The sequence below is a fragment of the Giraffa tippelskirchi genome, chromosome 9 (genome assembly GCF_054371585.1).
Source record: "Giraffa tippelskirchi isolate mGirTip1 chromosome 9, T2T-mGirTip1v1.2.pri, whole genome shotgun sequence".
In the NCBI taxonomy this organism is placed as follows: domain Eukaryota; kingdom Metazoa; phylum Chordata; class Mammalia; order Artiodactyla; family Giraffidae; genus Giraffa; species Giraffa tippelskirchi.
In genome coordinates, this window is record NC_137283.1 from 121,018,545 (window position 1) to 121,036,286 (window position 17,742).

General features: G+C 36.8%; 1 pseudogene; it reads left to right on the forward strand.

Moving 5' to 3' along the window:
- The window catches only part of LOC145521909 (nuclear receptor coactivator 7 pseudogene), a 56,052-nt pseudogene extending 38,683 nt beyond the window's left edge, over nt 1-17,369 (forward strand).
- The last annotated feature ends 373 nt before the right edge of the window (nt 17,370-17,742 follow it).

Genomic DNA, 17,742 nt, shown 5'->3' on the forward strand with positions numbered 1-17,742 from the left:
GGTCATAACTTTTCTTCCAAGGAGCAAGCGTCTTTTAATTTCATGGCTGAAATCACCATCTGCAGTGATTTTGGAGCCCAAAAAATAAAGTCTGTCACTGTTTCCACTGTTTCTCCATCTATTTGCCATGAAGTGATGGGACCGGATGCCATGATAGTAGTTTTCTGAATGTTGAGCTTTAAGCCAACTTTTTCACTCTCCTCTTTCACTTTCATCAAGAAGCTCTTTAGTTCTTCTTCACTTTCTGCCATAAGGGTGGTGTCATCTGCATATCTGAGGTTATCGATATTTCTCCCAGAAATCTTGATTCCAGCTTGTGCTTCATCCAGCCCAGCGTTTCTCATGTACTCTGCATATAAGTTCAATAAGCAGGGTGACAATATACAACCTTGACATACTCCTTATCCTATCTGGAACCAATATGTTGTTCCATGTCCAGTTCTAACTGTTGCTTCCTGATCTGCATACAGGTTTCTCAAGAGGCAGGTCAGGTGGTCTGGTTTTCCCATCTCTTTCAGTATTTTCCACAGTTTATTGTGATCCACACAGTCAAAGGCTTTGGCATAGTCAATAAAGCAGAAATAGATGTTTTTCTGGAACTCTCTTGCTTTTTCGATGATCCAGCGGATGTAGGTAATTTGATCTCTGGTTCCTCTGCCTTTTCTAAAACCAGTTTGAACGTCTGGAAGTTCATGGTTCATGTATTGCTGAAGCCTGGCTTGGAGAATTTTGAGCATTACTTTACTAGCATGTGAGATGAGTGCAATTGTGTGGTAGTTTGAGCATTCTTTGTCATTGCCTTTCTTTGTCTCCTTAGGTAAGTTTATTCCTAGATATTCAATTCTTTTTGTTGGAATGGTGAATGGGATTGATTCTTTAAATTCTCTTTCTGATTTTTCATTGTTGGTATATAGAAATGCAAGTGATTTCTGTGTATTGATTTTGTATCCTGCAACTTTGCTAAATTCACTGATTAGCTCTAGTAATTTTCTGATACTATCTTCAGGGTTTTCTATGTACAGTATCATGTCATCTGCAAACAATGAGAGCTTCACTTCTTTTTTTCTGATCTGGATTCCTTTTATTTCTTTTTCTTCTCTGATTGCTGTAGCTAGGACTTCCAGAACTATGCTGAATAATAGTGGTGAAAGTGAACACCCTTGTCTTGTTCCTGATCTTAGGGGGAATGCTTTCAGTTTTTCACCATTGAGAATAATTGCTGTAGGATTATCATATATGGTCTTTACTATGTTGATTCGGTTCTGTCTATGCCCATAAATGGTGCTGAATTTTGTTACAGGCTTTTTCTGCATCTAGTGAGATGATCATATGGTTTTTATCTTTCAATTTGTTAATATGATGCATCACACTGACTGATTTGCCTATATTGAAGAATCCTTGCATCCCTGGAAGAAACCCAACTTGATCATGGTGTATGACCTTTGTGATGTTTTTCTGAGTTCTGTCTGCTAAAATTTTGTTGAGGATTTTTGCATCTATGTTCAACTTTGACATTGGCCTGTAGGTTTCTTTTTCTGTGTTGTCTTTGTCTGGTTTGGTATCAGGGTGATGGTGGCTTCATAGAATTAGTTTGGAAGTGTCCCTTCCACTGCAATTTTTTGAAAGAGTTTTAGAAGAATAGGCATTAGCTCTTCTCTAAATGTTTGATAGAATTGTCCTTTGAAGCCATCTGGTTCTGAGCTTTTGTTTTTTTGGGGAGATTTTTTATCACAGCTTCAATTTCAGTGCTTGTAATTGGGTTGTTCATAGTTTCTATTTCTTCCTGGTTCAGTCTTGGAAGATTGAGCTTTTCAAACAATCTGTCCATTTCTTCCAGATTATCCATTTTATTGCCATATAGTAGTTCGTAATAGTCCCTTATAATCCTTCATATTTCTGCATTGTCTGTTGTAACCTCTCCTTTTTCATTTCTAATTGTATTGATTTGATTCTTCTCCCTTTTTTTCTTGATGAGTCTGGCTAAAGGTTTTTCAAGTTTGGTTAATCTTTACTATTGCTTCATTTATTTTTCTTTTATTTCTGCTCAGATCTTTATGATTTCTTTCCTTCTATTAACTTTGGGGGCTTTTGTTCCTCTTTTTCCAATAGTTTTACATGTAAAGTTGGGTTGTCTATTCGATGTTTTTCTTGTTTTTAGAGTTAGGATTGTATTGCTATAAACTTCCCTCTTAGAACTGCTTTTGCTGCATCCCATAGGTTTTGAGTTGTTGTATTTTCATTGTCACTTCTTTATAGAAATTTCTTGACTTCCCTTTTGATTTCTTCAGTAACCTGTAGGTTATTTAGAAATACATTGTTTAATCTCCATGTGTTTGTGTTTCTTAAGAGTTTTTTTCTTGTAATTGATATCTAGTTTCATAGTGTTGTGGTCAGAGAAGATACCTGATACAATTTCAATTGTCTTCAATTTACTGAGCTCTGATTTGTGACCCAAGATGTGGTCTATCCTTGAGAATGTTCCATGTGCACTTAAGAAGAAAGTGTATTCTTCTGTATTTGGATGGAATGCCCTGAAGATATCCATGAGATCCATCTCATCTAATGTATCATTTAAGACTTGTGTTTCCTTATTAGTCTTCTGTTTTGATGATCTGTCCACTGGTGTGAGTGAGGTGTTAAAGTCTCCTACTATTATAGTGTTTCTGTCAATTTCTCCTTTTTTTGTCTGTTAGTATTTGTTTTGTGTATTGAGGTGCTCCTATGTTGGGTGCATAGATATTTGCAATTGTTAGGTCTTTCTCTTGGACTGATTCCTTGATCATTATGTAGTATCCTTCCTTATCTCTTTTAATCTTCTTTATTTTAAGATCTATTTTGTCTGACATGGGATTGTTACTCCAGCTTCCTTTTGCTTCCCATTTGCATGAAATATATTTTTCCATCCTCTCACTTTCAGTGTATATGTGTCTTGAGGTCTGAAGTGAGTTTCTTGTAGACAGCACATATATGGGTCTTGTTTTTGTATCCATTCATCCAGTCTGTGTCTTTTGGTTGGAACATTTAATCTATTTACATTTAAAGTAATTATTGATATATATGTTCCTATTGCCATTTTATTAATTGTTTGGGGTTGATTTTGCAGATCTTTTTCCTTCTCTTGTGTTTCTTGACTACATAAGTCCCTTTAACATTAGTTGTAAAGCTACTTTGATGGTACTGAATTCTCTTAACTTTTGCTTGCCTGAAAAGCTTTGCATTTCTCCATCAATTATGAATGAGATCCTTGCTGGGTACAGTAATCTTGGTTGTAGATTTTTCCCTTTCAGTATTTTAAATATATCCTGTCATTTTCTTCTGGTCTGCAGAGTTTCTGCTGAAAGATCAGCTGTTAAGCGTATGAGGTTTCCCTTGTATGTTACTTTTTGCTTTTCCCTTGCTGCTTTTCATATTCTCTCTTTGTGTTTAGTCTTTGTTAATTTAACTAGTATGTGTCTTGGTGTGTTTCTCCCTGGATTTATCCTATAATGTACTCTGTCCATCTTGGACTTGATTGACTATTTCCTTTTCCATGTTGGGGAAATTTTCAACTATAATCTCTTCAAAAAATTTCTCATATTCTTTTTCTTTTCTTCTTCTTCTGGGACCCATACAATTCGAATGTTGGCGCATTTGATATTATCCCAGAGGTCTCTGAGACTATCCTCAGTTTTTTTCATTCTTTTTTACTGTATTCTGCTCCTCAGAAGTTATTTGCAGCATTTTATCTTTCAGCTTACTGATTGATTTTTTTCTGCTTCAGATATTCTGCTATTGATTCCTTCCAGAGTATTTTTAATTTCAATAATTGTGTTGTTTGTGTGTTTATTCTTTAATTCTCCTAGGTTTTTGGTAATTGATTCTTGTATTTTCTCCATTTTGTTTTCAAGGTTTTTGATCTTTACTATCATTATTCTGAATCCTTTTTCAGGTAGTTTGCCTATTTCCTCTTCATTTATTTGGACTTCTGTTTATAGTGTTTCTAGTTTTTTCCTTCATTGTGTAGTGTTTCTCTGCCTTTTCATTTTTTTTTTAACTTATTGTGTTTGAGGTCCTTTTCCCAGGCTTCTTCCTTTTGATTTCTGACCACCTAAGGTTGGTCTAGTGGTTTGTGTAAGCTTTGTATAGGGTGAGATTTTTGCTGAGGTTTTTTTGTTGTTGCTGTGTTTGTTTTTCCTCTGATGGGCAAGGCTGAGTGAGGTGGTAATCCAATCTGCTGATGATTTGGTTTGTATTTTTATTTTGCTTGTTGTTTAGATGAGGTGTCCTACACAGGATGCTACTGGTGGTTGGGTGATGCTATGTCTTGTATTCAAGTGGTTTCCTTTGTGTGAGTTTTCACTATTTGATATTCCCTGGGTTAGTTCTCTGGTAGTCCAGGGTCTTGGAGTCAATGCCCCCACTCCAAACGCTCAGGAATTGATCCCTGGTCAGGAATGAAGATTCCAAAAGTGGTTTCTTATGGCATTAAATGAGATTAAAACAAATACCCCAAAATGAGAAATCAAAGAAGAAACCCAGACAAATGGCAGTTACAAAATCAGTCAAATAATAATTAAAATAATGGAATATACACATATACATACATACCCATAAGCAAACTCAAAACAGTCCAACAAAAATAAAGTACAGTAGATTGACCCAGTGAACAAAGAAATCAAAAGTTATATTTACCAATTAAGAAAAAAACTAACTAAAACACAAACTGGAAAACAAAACTAAAGCAAGGTGCCAAGTGGGGAATAAAGCAGTGAAAACAAAACTAACAAATATGTTGAGAGGAAAGGAAAGAAAGAAAAGAAAGCAAGAATAGTTATGCAAAGTTAAATAGAGGTAGATAAGATTTATATACATTAAAGATTAACTGCAAGGGAAAAAGAACAGTAGGAAAGGCAAACAAAAGAATAAATGTATAAAAAATATAATAGGTTTAAAAAGAAAAAAAAAAAAAGGAAAACTCCACAGAACTTCAAAAGTCCCACGTGGAGGGAGAGGTTTATAACAATACTAAAAAATGTGACTGAATATACACATATACGTATACACCCATAAGCAAAATCAAAACAATCCAACAAAAATAAAGTACAATACATTGACCCAGCAAACAAAGGGAACCGAAAATTATACCTACCTGTAAAGAAAGAAAAACTAACTAAAGCACAAACTGGAAAACAAAACTCAAGCAAGATGCCAATTGGGGAATAAAGCAATGAAAATAAAACTAACAAATATGTTAAGAGGAAAGGAAAGAAAGTAAAGAAAGGATATGCAAAGTTAAGTAGAAGTAGATAAGATTTATATACATTAAAGATTAACTGCAAGGGGAAAATAGGAAATATAATAATAGGTTTTAAAAAAATTAAAATTAAAAAAGAGAAAAAAGAAAAAAAAAAAAAAGAAAGAAAGAATACTCCACAGAACAACAAAAGCCCAACATTGAGGCAGAGGTTTATAACAATAAAAAATGTGACTTAGTTAAAAAAAAAAAAGCTCAAAAGCTTAATTAGATTTCATAGTGCCAATAAAATAAAAAACTACAATGGGGTGGGGAGGGGGAAGGAAAAGAAAAAAGAAGAAAAAAATCCAAAAGAACCTACAGAATAAGTCAAAACATAAGAATAATAAATGCTTTTCTTGAGTCACTGCTGTCAAGAGTCCTTTCCCTCACTGGGAGTCACAGTCCACCTCACCTCCATCGGATGCCCTCCCAAGTTGTGCAGATCTCTGGATCTATTGTGGGGGCAGCTAAGATTCTAATCTGATCCTGCTCCTGTGTGTTCTCCCCTCCAATGTCCACAGCTATCGGAACTAGTGTGTTTTCTTTTGTGGGAGCTCTCAATGTCCTTTTATATATTCCATAGACACAGGGTCTGCCTAGTTGATCATGTGGATTTAACCTGCAGCTTGAACAGCTGGTGGGAAGGTTTTGGGTCTTCTTCCTTAGCCACACTGCCCCTGGGTTTCAATTGTGGTTTTATTTCCACCTCTGCATGTAGGTTGTGCCCTGGGGTTTGCTCCTAGGCTGCCTTGGAGGACTTGGGTTTGCCCATGTTAGGGCCAGGTGTGGAGGTGGTGCAGCTGCTTGAGTCGCAAGGGATCTGGCAGCACCAGGTACTCAGGAGAGTGGAAGGTAGGGCAGCAGGAAACATAGTGCTCAAGAAGGGTATGGCAACCAGTGTTAACCAATATGCTCCAGTATTCTTGCCTGGAGAACTCCCCCGACAGAGAACTCTGGCAGGCCACACTGTACAGGGTCACAAAGAGTTGGACACAACCGAAGCGACCCTGTGTGTATAGAAGAAAGGTTTCTTTTGCCTGTGGCAGCTCTGCCCCAGTGAATGTGGCACAGCTGTTTGGCTTGTGGGGACCCTGGTGGCACTAAGTGTGCAGGGACACGGACTGCCTCCACCCCAGGAGTTATGGGCCTGAGTCTTTTTTTGCGCCTCTTGTAGCTTGCGATCAGAAGGCCTGTTTGACCAATCTTTTTCCGTAGCTCTGCCCATTCAGGCACTTAGAAGGCTCCCTTACCTGGGGTCCTTCTCTATTGTTCGACACATCAGGTACATAGAGGGCCCCCCCCCCGGCTAGGGTCCTACTCTGTAGATCAGCATGTCAAGCACTTAAAGGGGTACCCTGGGTGGGGTATTACTCTGTAGTTCAGTGGGTCAGGCGTTTGATGTGCCAGCCTCTCTATTGTTCAGCTGCCAATGCTAGCATGTGGGGAGAGAGAGGCTACGGTGATGGCTCCACCCCTATGCGTGACTCAGCAGTATTGCCTTGCTTTCATGGCTGCCCGACTTTCCTCCACAGGTATTTTCCACCATAATCGCCTCCCTCACATCCCCTCAATCTGTCTCGCCACAATCAACAGCAGCCCTTGCCCTGGGATTGCTCCACAGTCTCTAAATTCTACCTTCCAGCTGCTGTGTCTTCCAGGGGACCTGCATCCCTATCTGGGCTATGTATGGCTGTGGCAAGAACTGTCTGATTCTCATTCCATTTAGGCTGCCACAGATGAGTTGTTTCAATCCCATCCTTGAATGTTTCTCCTCTGACTCAGACAACTGCCCTGATGTGGGGATTGGACCCCTGCTTCAGTTCTCCCACCTGCTGAGGGCAGGTCTAGTCCTATTAACAATCCTATTTTTTCCCCTATTTCCTTCATCCTACCGAGTTTTGCGGGGTTCTATATATTATTTTCCATGGTCAGGTACTCTATCTGCTCTCAGCTGGTGTTCTGCATGCATTTCTGTGTCTGAAAGTGTATTCCTGATGTATCTGTGGAGAGAGATGTACTCCAAGTCCACCTACTTCTCTGCCATCTTGCTCTCTCCTGGGTTTGGACATTTTGATGTTGACATTTCCATGTTACCTGCTAGAATATTTTCCTACCATTCTTCTCCAAGTTAATATAGCAATATTAAATGAAAATATAGAAAATACAACTAGATTTATTGATATACTTAAGCTTTAAAACCATAAATCTATCTACTCACTATAATATCTTTGTTAAAAATATAATCATGCAATTAAAATAATCTGATAATTAATTGAAACATATACATATATGTGTGTATATTTCACCATTAACTTTTAAATACCTGCAGTTTTTTTTTTCTTTCACACTCTTCTCTTAATAATCGTCCACTCCTGCAAATGCCTTCTCTGTGAGCTCTACATCAACCACCACTGAAAACTGCTTGTGTTAGGCATAGTGTTTTCAAAGCTGCAAGCAGGATTTTTAAATAACAAAGGTGCACTGAAGACACCCTCAGCAATTAATAAATACAATACTAACAATATTTGCACTTGTGACATTTTCACTCCTAGCATACCAAAACACTTTAAAAATAAACATGTATTATTAACCTAATTTTTTACAGATGGGGGAACACCCACTAGATTAGGTTAAAGCCATGCAAATATTTTGCCAAAGATTGCTCATCAAATCAGATGCATGTACCTTGAATGGAACCCAAGGCCTCAAATGGTGTCTCAGCTTTGCTTTGTGAAAATCTTGCACCTAGTAGAATTTGAACTTTAAATAAGAACCACTTAATGAATTTTGTACTTCACTATATTTGTAATAATATTTGCCATAAAAATCACTCTGTCAGTTCTGTTTCAATAAAAAAGAAAACAAAATTTAGAGAGATTTTTTCAGAGATAAAAGCCTTTAATCAAACCAGGGAAGCCAACTTTTCAATAGGATGTGATACATTACAAAGCTCTAATCATTCATATCATATTTTTATACTTTGCAATAGGATTTATTACTTTCTTTAAAAATTTTATTTTGCTTTATTCCACCACTGAATATTTTTTAATTTATGAAAATATATCTGCTTAAAAAATAAAATATATACACTCAAATGTGTAACATTTCTCATTGCTTCTTCACAATCCTCCAGTTATACATCCTAGAATTAAACCAATTAGCATAGAAATATATGTTTTATAAAGACTATAAACATACTCATCTATGTATCATCATATTACCACTATGCATAAATGGAAAATATTATTCATATCCTTCAAAAACTTGATTTAATGCATATAAAGTCCAATTAGATAGACCTCATTCTATTTTCAAGGTATGCTTAATATCTAAACAATCCTCCACTGAAACATTTCAACTTTTCAGGTTTATTATTTCAATTTCAAGTTGGCAAATAGATACTGCCAAATTGCCATCTAAAAGTTTCAACTAACTTCTGATTACTCTAACAGATTATGAGAAGACTGGGACAAATGAATTTTTCTCTGATTAAATAAGTAACACATTAAAAATAATATGGCTAGAAATTCACAATATTGTCTATACAAAACTTTCACTAAGATAACCATAGACTCATTGGTGTACTCTCCAAGCTAGACTCAGACAATTGAATGCCTGATTTGTGGATCAACACTATCAACACTAATTAGAGACAGATGGGGCCAGATTTTTTAAAAGTACATTTAAGCTTTAACTCTTTGCCTAAAATACCCATTTAAAAATATAATATAGAAAATACCTTTAAAATGTTACAAGAATTAAGCAGTCCCCTACACTATCTGTTTTCTGTGTTAGAGAGTCAGAGCATGTAACAATTAAAAAACTGTACAACTCTCAACCTCCTCTTAGGATTTTGTTCTGGGGGCCTCCATGAACTTTCAGTACATCTTGAATATCATCTTTTAACACCATTTTAGAGTGAGAAGTCACAGGATATATTTATGCATAAAGAGAGGAATAAAGAGGAAGTTCTAAAAATGAATTGGGGGAAACCATTGATTCTGTTGTTGGAGAAATAGTCTATCAATTACACCCTAGAGAAAGAGTTGAAGACAAAAACATACTATTAATTATGCATTCTGGAAAACTTTGGTTTGCATATTATTTAAAATTATTAGAGAACAGAGTAGTGGAATACAAGGAAGTTTCTAGAGAACACCTATAAATATCTAAAACATGGTATGAAAAATGTATCAACTGGACCTTAGCTTCATATATAAGAAAATGATTTATTTTTATTTGTCAAAAATAATATTTCCAAGAGGGCATAAGTTCATAACCATAAAATATAAACCAAAGCCTCCTTATTAAGCAAAACAAAGCAAAACAAAACAAACAAACAAAACCCAAAAATAAACTGAAAGTGTTTACACTAAAACTATATCAAAAGGAAAAGGAAAAAGAAAATACCAAAAGTGGCTAGATTTTAAATAAAGACAATTTAGGATTCTGACCTTTCAAATTTCAGAAAAAAATCTTTGGCACTGTAAACAATCATGAAACAGGCATGTTTTTCATAAATTAAAAACACAAGAAAATATCATTAGTTAAAAAAAAAAACGGTTAAAAAGTAAAACTGGGAAAGATGAAATGGCAGTAGAATGAAACACGTATAAGGTTTAAAAAAAGAAAACATAAGAGTGCATCTAATAAATCACAACAGTACAATCAAATAGTTAAATCCTGAAATGAGAAGTCAAATTGATAAAGAAAATTAAATCAATGAGGTAGAAACAGATTTGAAAACATCCAAAATGAAATAAACCCACTGGAGTGGGTTGCCATTGCCTTCTCTGAATCACAGAATTATATATATATATTATATATATATATATATATAATATATATATACACACTCATATATGTGTGTGTATATATATACACACATAATATATATATGTGTGTATGTATATATATATGTGTGTGTATGTATGTATATATAATTGTATATATATGTGTAAATATATATATATATACATACGCACATATATATATTAACCACAATCACAGAAAATTAACCAAACTGATCACATAGATCACAGCCTTGTCTAACTCAATGAAACTATAAGCCATGTCACGTAGGGCCATCCAAGATGGATGGGTCATGGTGGAGAGTTCTGACAAATCGTGTTCCACTGGAGAAGGAAATAGCAAATCACTTCAGTATTCTTGCCTTGAGAACCCCATGAACAGTATGAAAAGGCAAAAGGATAGGACACTGAGAGATGAACTCTCCAGGTTGGTAACAGCCCAATATGCTACTAGAGAAGAGTGAAGAAAAGCTCTAGAAGGAATGAAGAGGCTCAGCCAAAGTGAAAACAACACTCAGTTGTAGATGTGTCTGGTCTTGGAAGTAAAGTCTGATGCTGTAAAGAACAATATTGCATAAGAACTGGGAATGTTAGGTCCATGAATCAAGTTAATTGGAAGTGGCCAAACAGGAGTTTGGCCAAAAAACACCTGAGTGGCCAAACACTCAGGCCAAAGAGGCAAGAGTGAACATCAAAATTTTAGGAATAAGTGAACTAAAATGAACAGGAATGACTGAACTTAATTCAGATGACCATTATATTGATGACTGTGGGCAAGAATCCCTTAGAAAATGGAGTAGCCCTCATAGTCAACAAGAATCCAAAATGTAGACTTCAGTGCAATCTCAAAAACAACAGAATGATCTCTGTTTCCAATGCAAATCACTTATTATCACAGTAATCCAGGTCTATGCTCCAATCACTAATGCTGAAGAAGCTGAAGTTGAGAGGTTCTATGAAGACCTACAAGACCTTCTAAAAATAACACACACACACACACACACACACATACACACACACACACACACACACACACACACACACACACAAATGTCCTTTTCAACATAGGGGACTGGAAATTAAAAGTAGGAAGAGATAAGTGGAGTAGCAGGCAAGTTTGGCCTTGGAGTAGAAAATGAAGCAGGGCAAAGGTTAATAGAGTTTTGCCAAGAAAACACACTGGTCAAAGAAAACACCCTCTTCCAACAAACAAGAGAAGACTCCACACATGGAAATCACCAGATGGTCAATACCGAAATCAGATCGATTATACTCTTTGCAGCCAAAGATGGAGATGCTCTATACAGCCAGCAAAAACAAGACCAGGAGTTGACTGTGGCTTAGATCATGAGCTCCTCATTGCCAAATTCAGACTTAAATTGAAGAAAGTAAGGAAAACCAATAGGCCATTCAGATATGACCTAAATCAAATCCCTTATGATTATACAGTGGAAGTGGCAAATAGATTCAAGGGACTAGATCTGATACACGGAGTGCCCGATGAACTATGGAAGAGGTTCATGACGTTATACAGGAGGCATTGATCAAGACCATCGCCAAAAGAAAGAACTGCAAAAAGGCAAAATGGTTGCTGAGGATGCCTTACAAATTGCTATGAAGAGAAGAGAAGCTAAATGCAAAGGAGAAAAGGAAAGATATACCCATTTGAGTGCAGACTTCCAAAGAACAGCAAGGAGAGATAAGAAAGCCTTTCTCAGTGATCAATGCAAAGAAATAAAGGAAAACAATAGAATGGGAAAGACTAGAGATCTCTTCAAGAAAATTAGAGATACCAAGAGACCATTTCATGCAAAGACAGGCACAATAAATGACAGAAATGGTATGGATCTAACAGATCAGAAGATATTAAGAAGAGGTGGCAAGAATACACAGAAGAACTACACAAAAAAGACCTTCATGAACATGATAATCACGATGGTGTGATAACTCACCTAGAGCCAGAATCCTGGAATTAGAAGTCAAGTGGGCCTTAGGAAGCATCACTACGAACAAAAGTAGTGGAAGGGATGGAATTCCAGTTGAGCTATTTCAAATCCTAAAAGATGATGCTGTGAAAGTGCTGCACTCAATATGCCAGCAAATTTGGAAAATTCAGCAGTGGCCACAGGACTAGAAAAGGCCTGTTTTGATTCCCATCCCAAAGAAAGACGTTGCCAAAGAATGCTCAAACTACTGCACAATTGTACTCATCTCACATGGTAGCAAAGAAATGCTCAAAATTCTCAAAGCCAGGCTTCAAACAATACAAGGAAACATGAACATCCAGATGTTCAAGCTGGATTTAGAAAAGGCAGAGGAATCAGAGATCAAACTGCCAACATCTTTTGGATCATTGAAAAAGCAAGAGAGTTTCAGAAAAACATCTGCATCTTCTTTATTGACTACACCAAAGCCTTTGACTTTGTGGATCACAACAAACTGGAAAATTCTTCAAGAAATGGGTATACCAGACCACCTGACCTGCCCCCTGAGCAGTCTGTATGCACGTCAAGAAGCAACAGTTAGAACTGGAAATGGAACAACAGACTGGTTCCAAATTGAGAAAGGAATACATCAAGGCTATATATTGTCACCTTGCTTATTTAACTTACATGCAGAGTACATCATGAGAAATGCTGAACTGGATGAAGCACAAGCTGGAATCAAGATTGCTGGGACAAATATCAATAACCTCAAATATGCAGATGACATCACACTTATGGTAAAAAGCAAAGAAGAACTAAAGAACCTCTTGATGAAAGTGAAAGAGGAGAGTGAAAAAGCTGGCTTAAAACTCCACCTTCAGAAAATGAAGATCATTGCATCTGGTCCCATCCCTTCATGGTAAATTGATGAGAAAACAATGGAAAGAGTGACAGACTTTATTTTTTTGGACTCCAAATCACTGCAGATGGTGACTGTAACTATGAAATTAAAAGATGCTTGCTCCTTGGGAGAAAAGTTATGACCAACCTAGACAGCATACTAAAAAGTAGAGACATTACTTTACCAACAAATGTCCATATAGTTAAAGTTATGGTTTTTTCATTAGTCATGTATGGATGTGAGAGTTGGAATATAAAGAAAGCTGAGCACCAAAGGGTTGATGCTTTTGAACTGTGATGCTGGAGAAGACTCTTGAGAGTCCCTTGGACAGCAAGGAGAACCAACCAGTCCATACTAAAGGAAATCAATCCTGAATATTCATTAGAAGGACTGATGCTGAAGCTGAAACTCCAGTACTTTGGTCACCTGATGTGAAGAACTGACTCATATGAAAAGACCCTGATGCTGGGAAAGATTGAAGGTGGGAGGAGAGGGAGACGGCAGAGAATTAGATGGTTGTATGGTATTTCCGACTCAATGGACATGAGTTTCAGTAAACTCCGGGAGTTGCTTTTGGACAGTGAGGCCTGGTGTGCTGCAGTCCATGGGGTCGCAAAGAGCTGAACATGACTGAGCCACTGAGCTGAAATGAGGAACCAGATGTCAAATTGCCAACATCCGTTGGATGACAGAAAAAGAAAGAGAATTCCAGAAAAAATCTACTTCTGCTTCACTGATTATGCTAAAGCCATTGATTTTGTGGATCACTAAAAACCGTGGTAAATTGTTCAAGAGATGGGAATACCAGACCACCTTACCTGCCTCCTGAGCAACCTGTATGCACATCAAGAAGCAACAGTTAGCACTGGACATGGAACAATGGATTGGTTGAAAATCAGGAAAGGAGTACATCAAGGCTGTATATTGTCATCTTGCTTATTTAACTTAAATGCAGTGTACATCATGAGAAGTGAAATGCCAGTCTGGATAAAGCAGAAGCTGGGATCAGGACTGCAGGGAGAAATATCTACAACCTAAGATATGCAGATGACACCACCCTCATTTGAGAAAGTGAAGAGGAACTAAAGCATCTGTGATGAAAATGAAAGAGGAGCGTGAAAAACCTGGCTTAAAACTCACATTCAAAAAACTAAGATCATAGAATCTGATCCCAGCACTTCATGGCAAATGTATGGGGAAACAATGGATACAGTGAGAGACTATTTTCTTGGGCTCCAAAATCACTGCAACTGGTGACTGCAGCCATGAAATTAAAAGATGCTTGCTCCTTGGAAGAAAAGCTATGACCAAACTAGACAGCATATTAAAAAGCAGAGACATTACTTTGCCAACAAAGGTCTGTCTAGTCAAAGCTATGGTTTTTCCATTAGTTACGTATGATGTGAGAGTTGGACTCTAAAGAAAGCTGAGAGCCAAAGAATTGATACTTTTGAACTGCAGTATTGGAGAAAAATCTTGAGAGTCCCTGGGACTGCTAGGAGATCCAACCAATCCATCCTAAATGAAATCAGTCCTGAATATTCATTGGAAGAACTGATGCTGAAGCTAAAGCTCCAATACTTGGCCACCTGATGTGAAGGACTGACTCATTGGAAAAGACCCTGATGCTGGGAAAGTGGGAGAAGGGGATGACAGAGGATGAGGTGGTTGGATGGCATCACCAACTCGATGGCATGAGTTTGAGCAAGCTCCAGGAGTTGGTGATGAACAGGGAAGCCTTCCATGCTGCAGTCCATGGGGTCACAAACAGTTGGATACAACTGAGTGACTGAACACTTGAATCTAACATACTGTTGCATGTCAACTATACTCAAAAAAAGTTTGTTATCAAATTCTATAGTAGAAATTTAGTTATTTTTAGATTATTAATCGAATAAGTATTTTAATCATGAAAAATTTGTCACACAAAGTCTTCCCAGAATTTGTTTCACTGTGTTTGTTACATAAAGTAAGTAGAACTCTTCTTCCTAAGAATATATTTCAGTTTTTATGTAAATTTCTCTATAAATTCTTAGCCATTCACTTGTTCTAGGGTTTATTATCCTCATTGAGAAAATTTGGGATGAAGTACCATAGTCACTTGAGTTGTAAAGCTACCACAGCTTTTAACTTGGGAAATGGAATCACTGTTCCAATACTTTACATCCTCATGTTCAGAGAAAGTTCAATATAACTGGTGTGAATTTGTGGGAAAACATTTGAAATGAATAAGTAGATGAGGCTTTTTTCTCCTCTAAAACATCGAACATTTATTTCTTAGTGAGAAAAGTAAATTATCACTCCTCTGTGAAGTATATTAGAGGCAAGGGCATTCAGCAGTGAGTAGGAAATGCAGTTCTCTGGCAGAAGGAGATATAAGAACCACTTTTAACTTATTGGGGGAAGAGAAAGTAGTTAATATGATTTTCTTGCTGTGAATTCTACTCTCTATTATGAATTAACAGGGGAATTTTATGAAGCATGCATTTTTACTAGTGCTACGTTGAATCAGGAAATATTTGAATTCTGTTAAGTAACACATTTAAATATTGATTAATTGGTTGATTGATTTGTTTGGTTAATGGAATATTATCTATCTGCCAAGCATTGGAACTACAATTTTGAACCTATATTTCAGTGAAGAAAATATCTTCTTTGCTTTCTGGGGATTTTTTCTCATAAAAATGATCTATATTTATTCAGACCTGGAGGAGAAGTGAAATTTTTCAAGTTGAATATAAGTAAAAGAGAAATTTTAATCTACTTCCTAGATTTAGTGTATGCAATAGGAGTCATGAAAATACTGGGAGATTTTGAATTAGAATCAAATTCCCTAAAAGCCTCCCATTATCATTCTAGGGTAAAAATACAAGTATATGAACAGTTATAAATTATGTTAATTGGTTCTCTACAAAGGATTACCATTTGTGTGCTTAATATTAGATGTATTTATTCTATTGTATGCATTAATTAACCTTTAAACATAATGTGAGGCAAAATTCTTTATAATTACTATAATCCAGAAATATTTATATTTTAGTATGTAAGTAATACATATAGCAAGGCATTGTTCTTAAGCATCTAAAAATATTTACACATTTAAAACTTATTACAACTCTATAAAATAGGTGCTAATATTATTCCTACTTTCCGCTGAGGCAAATTTGAAGAAATAACATTAGAGTCAAACAACTGTTACTGGGATTTGAATCAGCAAAGTTATACTCTAAGTTTCATATCTGTTTGGCTGTAAGAGATAATAGCATAATAAATCCTCATATACTCATCACCCAGTTTTCACTAGAAATATATGTCTGATTTTGTTTTAACTATATCCTTTTTCAATATATTCAGATTTTAGCATTAGATGTAACTAAGTGAGCAAGGTCAGCAAAAACCTCTGACGTTAATGTTGCATTTGAATCTATTGCCAAAGAAAATTCCTTTTTAGGAGAAGATGATGATTTTGCTTACTTGGAAGAACTTTCTTCTCAAACTGATAGTAGAATGAACAAAAGAGATGCCTCAAAAGAATACCTCTCCCTTGACTGTGAGGAGCTAAGGTAGGATAAGTCACAAATAATCAGTTCTGCTATAGAAATTCAGGTACACTCAGCCTTGAAATTTGGGGGAACAGAGTGTGATGCTGAACTGAGAGGGTGCTAGATTTAGAACCCCATGAGAATCATGATATAATGCTAGAGGTGAACAAACAATTTGGTTTCCCAGAAACCTAAGTGGAAAACACACTGAACATACATAAAGATATAAAGTTAAACTCATTGAATATTGCCTTACAAAGAACAAAGGAGGGTCACAGATATCTGAAAACTTGCAGAAGATAGATTAAATGATGGTAAAATTATTGAATTAGTGGGAAAAGGCATCACCCTTAGTAGTTCTTTTCTCCAGGTGTGTGACCCCTCCTTCAGCTGAGGGCAATTAGGGAAGTCGCTCAGTCATGTCCGACTCTTTGCGACCCCGTGGACTGTAGCCTGCCAGGCTCCTCTGTCCATGGGATTCTCCAGGCAAGAATACTGGAGTGGTTTGCCATTTCCTTCTCCAGGGGATCTTCCCGACCCAGGGATCAAACCCAGGTCTCCCGCATTGGAGGCAGAGGCTTTTAACCTCTGAGCCACCAGGGAAGTCCTGAGGGCAATTAAGAGCTAGATAAAACCTGAGTGAAAAAGAAAGTCTCTTTCACTGCAACTGGGTTCTTTAACAAAAGATCTGAGTAAAGTGTCTCTAAATTCCTCTTTGGTATCTACTCCAGATATCATCTCTGGAGGTGCACATGGATAATAAGTCTCAAATTCAATTATGGCTATTACAGATAACTCAGGTACCATGAAAATATACTTCCTTCCAAAGAAGAGAAAAGATTCCACCCACGTTTCTGTACATTAAAGAAAGAAAATCTACGAGAAAATTACTTGCTACTCACACTGAAGCTATGATCTGGGAGTATGACAAAGGAAGGAAGCAACGGAGTACTGGTTTGTTGTTCCTCTGGAGAGAAGTTGTCAGAAAACGTAGTCCACTGTGGATCCAGCAAAGCTGGCAGCTTCTTCCTACATACTACTTCAGACATGCTCACAGTCACTGAAGATAAGCACATGTTGACACTAAATGCTGCTTGTCTCCGCTACAGCTTGCAGAATCATACCCTTCTCTTGAATCAGCTAATGATGACAGTGGTGTGGCTATTTACAGGTGTCCAGAACTTGCTTATAAAACTGGCTCTTGGGCTGCATTTCACAGGCCTGCAAGCTTTGTAGTTGCCCAGCCTCACAACTGAAGAAAGGGTCGAAAGATATCTCCAGAGACATC